Here is a 6,000-nt window from a genome sequence, read left to right as displayed (position 1 = left end):
TAGAGACACAGATAAGGGGGCAAGGGCATAAAGACAAGGAACTTGATAACTTCACTTTCCCAAATTCTTCTCAAAACTCCACTGTTTCAAGTATCCTCGCCTTACAATCTATGTGTGCCTCACCTTCAGGAAAGGTCCCTGTGGGAGGAGTACACATGGAGTGTGGAACGTTACATCCAAAAACCATAACAATAATGCAAGTTACAATGACAAATTATAAGATACAAGTTAGAATACTCCAAAACCCTCACTGGGTTTCATTATCTTGCTCCTGGGATAGAGTCTATACATGAGTCCAAGTGTAGTTTCATAACCAAGTCCAGTGTGGTCAGTGGCTGTGACTACCTTCCAAGGTAGCCCAGCTGCAGTGCTGGCAGGCATCTCAGTGCACATCCAATAAGCAGAAGGGTTAGTCAGTGTTGCAAAGTTGTTCAGTCCACCAGGCTATTTGTAGCCATCATGATGCATCCATTTGATGGGGTAAAAGTCTATCTGCCCTCTCTCAAGGTGAGTAACTGTTTATCATAACATTGTTTACATAACAGATCATATATTACAAACATTGGCCATTGCATTAAACAAGTTATTACCAACTATGACATAAGGTGGTGTAATGTCACAACTACAAGGCTGAGTACACAGTTAGAAACATTCAATGTTTTGGGTTTAGCACCAAGAATAGGACTTCACCCACTCCTAAGCCCCATAATTGGGTGGACTCAGATACCTTGAATAACACTGAAGACTTTATATTGTCCTCACCACAAGAATATTCAACCATTACAATTGTTGGGTGGTCTTTGGCACGGGGTGCCACCTAAAGAGTGATGTCCCCTCTCTTTTAGGGCATGTCCCCAGCTGCCATAGGCTGCACTGTCTTCTCTCTGCCTCCTGCCAGCTGTGGCTGCCTTGCTGCTAACATCTCGTGTCTGCTCTCAGGTTTGAACAGCTGCAGCTTCCCCCTCTGCTTCAGCTGTGTGTTGTCTGCGTTCTGGATCTTGTGCTTCAGGGGGTCTGGGCCTGCTGTCTTTTCACAATAGCAGTAAGCAATGCACAAGGAACAGACACAAGCCCCCGGCAACACTGAGGCCATAGGAGATATCTGCCTTTGTGTCCACAGTGGCGGCCAAACACATAGATGTCTACATACATCCAGTCATAACCATATAACCACACACAGCCTCAGCCACCAATAGCTGCAGCTATCCATGCCCCAAAATTGCTTATATGGGTTTACAGACAATAGGAGCCCAGAACCCATCCATCACATAACAGGGCTGTGGGCAGCTAGCTAAGTAGGGCCTGTTGGTTATGTGAAATCTGTTGCCATAGATGCACATAGATAAGGGAGCAAGTGCATAAAACCATGGAACTTGAAAACTACCTTCCCATGTTCATCTTTTCTCAACAGATAGCCCTCTCTAGAGGTTGTAGGCATGGCAGTATTTTGGGATAGTTTCTATCAAATCAACATGTATAAGAACTTTTTCAATAACCGTTGGGATTTATATATTTTAAGATTGGCACCAGTGACTCAATTTTTGTATCCCCTCCACCTTGTCTCTTTTTTTCAAAAATACTGCTGCTCTGTCATCCTATAGCCAGGTTTTGTTTGCTTTTCTTGTCAGGATGGACTTGGTCCTGGTTGTTTCTCTGAATTAGTCCCATGTTGGGTTGGAAATAATTGAAAGCAAGAGTCAGTGTTATAACCCCCTTCAGCCTAATATTTGACCACCACAGAGGTTATAAAAGAAGGGGTCCTTTGACCAAGTTTATTTGGAATCTATTCCAAAAAAAGCTTAACCAGTTCTGGAGACAAGAGCCACCATGTCAAAATGTTAGGTCAGTAAAAAATTGAATTTATCATCATATAGTAATACCAGATTTAGAAAAACTTTTTAAGTTAGGAAGCCTAACAAAGGTAGTCTTAGATTTTATTAGTACCTAAAAATTAGTACCTAATCTATTAAGAAGTGATCATTTTATTTACTTGAAAGGCTGGTAACCCTTGAAGTCAGGCATTTTGTGTAATTTTTAGATAAATCAATGTTTTAAACTTTATTTTACTGTGAAGAGAACAGATTTTTAAAGAATTTTTGAAAATAATTACACTGTCATAAAAAACAAATATTCTCCTAAGTAGTTTTTTGAATTTTGGAGCAATTTAGTGCAAGGAAAGGTAAATGTTTTTGTATTTGTTTATAAAATGTAGTTCACCAAAGGATTCTAGTCTTTAAGCCTTGAGACAAAACATTTAAATAGAGAACCAACAATATTTTAAGCATAAGACATGGAGACTTACAGTTTTATCAGTCTGAGTTTTTATGTAATTACTTTTTTGTCTTGTTTAATCTGTAGTAGCAGTTTTCTGAGTGTCAGGGTTTTTTTAATCAGAATTTTTGAAATTTTTAGTTAGTTCACTTTGTGGGAACCTATATTTATAAATATTTGTTAGAGTCTTTTTGAATTATAAATTTTTTAGGGAAGAAGTAGAACTGGGGATGACAAAAGACAAAAAAAATATTAAAATTTGAACAACAGTTTAGGGGTTAACAATGAGATTTGATCACATTTATTGTATATAGCATTTTAAAAAGCACAGTAATGTTTCATAAAATATTATTCTGGGCCTCTGGACATGTGAAAGGAGGGGAAACCCTTAAAATCTTTTACAGGCCCACAGGTCTTTTTGTATTATTAACAATCATGATCAATATAACATCACATCAGGATCACCAGAAATTTATAAGTGTCACATAAGCTGTGTTTATATCCATAATTTACCTATATAAATGTAACAAAGTTTATCATGAGTTTACGATCTGACAATACTCCTTATATATAACCCGTATAATCAGCAATCATATTTATAAGGTGAGAGCTACATCCTTTGAGGAGCTCTAGGGGCCCTGCTGGCAATCTCAAGGTCAAAAGATTTAATTTGAGGGGCTGGCACTGTGGTGAAAAGGATAAAACTGCCTCCCGCAGTGCCAGCATCCCATATGGGCACCATGGGCACCAGTTTGAGTCCCGGCTGCTCCACTTCTGATCCAGCTCTCGGCTATGGCCTGGGAAAGCAGTAGAAGATGGCCCAAGTCCTTCTTCCACTGCGCCACCATGGGAGCCCGGGAAGAAGCTCCTAGCTCCTGTCTTTGATCAGCGTGGCTCCGGCCATTGTGGCCATCCGGGGAAGTGAATCGGCGGATGGAAAACCTCTCTCTCTCTCTCTGTCCCCCCACCCTCTGCCTCTCTGTAACTCTCCCTTTCAAATAAAAATAAATAAAATTTTTTAAAAAAAACAAACTTAATTTGAAACTTAAGTAAAAAAATTAATAATCTTAACTCTTAAAACTCAGTTTTTAAAACACTTAAAACCCAGAAAATAATACTAAAGATTACCTTGAGAAAACAATTTGCTTTCCTTGGTCAGTTACCAAAAAGGTAAATAAAAACCCTAAAAGAACCAGCACATGAAAACATCCCATTACTTAGAACAATACATTAGAAAATGTGAAGAATAAAATAATTGTTATCTTTGACAATTAAATACATATATATGTATATATATATATATTTCAAAAAGATCGATTCATTTATTTGAAAGAGAGAGGGAGATTTTTCCATCCACTAGTTTACTCCTCAAATGGGTACAATGGCCAGGGATGGGCCAGGCCAAAGCCAAGAGTCAGGATCTCCATCTGGGTCTCCCGTGTGGGTGCCAGAGACCAACATACTTGGGCTATGTTTCACAACCTCCCCAGGAAAATTAGCAAAAATCTGATTTGAAAGCAGAGAACTGGGACTCGAACTGGCACTCCAAAATGGAACATCGGTGTCCCTTTGGTGACCTAATTTGCTAAACCAGAACACCCACCCCATTAATCATCTTTTTGTAAAAAAAATAAATTTATTTTTCAAGAAATACAGATTTCATATGTACAACTTTAGAAATATAGTCATTCTTCCCACCATACTTGCCCTTCCACCCACACTCCCACCCCTCCTCTTCCTCTCTCTACCCTTCCCAGTACCATTCTCCATTAAGTCTCATTTTCAATTAACTTTGTACACAGAAGACCAACTCTATACTAAGTAAAGATTTCAACACTTTACACACACACACACAAAACTGAGAACAAGTATCACAGTTAACTCATAATACAACTCATTGAGGACAGAGGTCCTACATGGGGAATTAGCACTCAGTGACTCTTGTTGTTAATTTAACAATTAATACTCTTATGTATGATGTCAGTGACTACCCAAGGTTCTTTACAAGAGCTGCATAGGCTATGGAAGCCTTTTGAATCCACAAACTCTGTCAGTATTTAGACAGGCCATAATAAAGTGGAAGTTCTCTCCTCCCTTTAGAGTACTTCCATCTTTGACAGCCACTTCTTTCTGCTGAGTTCTCACTCAGAGATCTTTCATGTCGAACATTTTTTGCCACAGTGTCTTGGCTTTCTACGCCTGAAATGCACTCACTGGCTTTTCAGCCAGACCAGGAAGCCTTAAGGGTTGATTCTGAGGTCAAAGTGCTACTTAAAGCAATTGTCATTCTATGAACCTGCTGTGTGTAATGGTTCCCATGTTAGAACATCCTCTCCTTTTTAATTCTATCTATTATTATTACAAGACACTTGATCCTATTTATATGATCACTTTAACACTTAATCCTATGTATATGTTCACTTCAAAACTTAATATAGGCTGGCGCCGTGGCTCAATAGGCTAATCCTCCACCTAGCGGCGCCAGCACACTGGGTTCTAGTCCCGGTCGGGGCACCGGATTCTGTCCCGGTTACCCCTCTTCCAGGCCAGCTCTCTGCTGTGGCCAGAGAGTGCAGTGGAGGATGGCCCAAGTGCTTGGGCCCTGCACCCCATGGGAGACCAGGAGAAGTACCTGGCTTCTGCCTTCGGATCAGTGCGCCAGCCACAGCACACCAGCCGTGGCGGCCATTGGAGGGTGAACCAATGGCAAAAGGAAGACCTTTCTCTCTGTCTCTCTCTCTCACTATCCACTCTGCCTGTCAAAAAACAAAACAAAACAAAACAAACAAACAAACAAACAACTTAATATGGTCACTTTAACACTTAAGATGGCATTTTTACCACCCACCTTAATGGGATTTGGGGCCCCATGACAAGTTTTTAAGCTGTATCATTCGAAGTATACAGGAATGTATGCAGAACTATACAGTTTTACAGTAACAAACTTCCTCCTCCCTCTTTTATTCCCACTCTTTTTTTTTTTTAACTGAGATCCATCCTCCATTTACTTTACACACATGATTAACTCTATGTTAAGTAAAGAGTTCAACAAATAGTATAAAGAAAAAAAAAGCAGCTGTTCCTTGAAAGTCAACACAGAGGCAACTTAAGTCATCCCTTTGTGAAGTGTCAATTTCACTTCTACAGATTTCATTTTAGGTGCTCTATTAGTTCTCACAGATCAGGGAGAACATGTGGTATTTATCCCTTTGGGACTGTCTTATTTCACTAAGTATGATGTTTTCCAGATTCATCCATTTTGTTGCAAATGACCAATTTCATTTTTTTCCACTGTGCAGTATTCCATAGTGTACATATCCCATAATTTCTTTATCAAGTCTTTGTTTAATATGCATTTAGGTTGATTCCATGTCTTAGCTATTGTGAATTGAGCTGCAATCATCACAGGGGTGCAGACAACTCTTTCATATGCTGATTTCATTTCCTTTGGGTAAATTCTCAGGAGTGGGATGGCTGAGTCATGTGGTAGTCTATATTCAGATTTCTGAGGTATCTCCATACTGTCTTCCATAGTGGCTTTACCAGTTTACATTCCAACCAACAGTGGATTAGTGCATCTTTTTCCCCACATTCTCGCCAAGATTTGTTGTTTGATGATTTCTGTATGAAAGCCATTCTAACTGGGGTGAGGGGAAACCTCATTGTGGTTTTGATTTGCATTTCCCTGATGGCTAGTGATCCTGAGCACTGTTTCATGTGTCTGTTGGC

This window comes from Oryctolagus cuniculus, chromosome 6 (genome assembly GCF_051225735.1).
Source record: "Oryctolagus cuniculus isolate XC-2025 breed Fujian yellow rabbit chromosome 6, ASM5122573v1, whole genome shotgun sequence".
NCBI classification, from domain to species: domain Eukaryota; kingdom Metazoa; phylum Chordata; class Mammalia; order Lagomorpha; family Leporidae; genus Oryctolagus; species Oryctolagus cuniculus.
The sequence above is the reverse complement of the archived record's forward strand: the minus strand, read 5'-3'. Positions refer to the sequence as shown.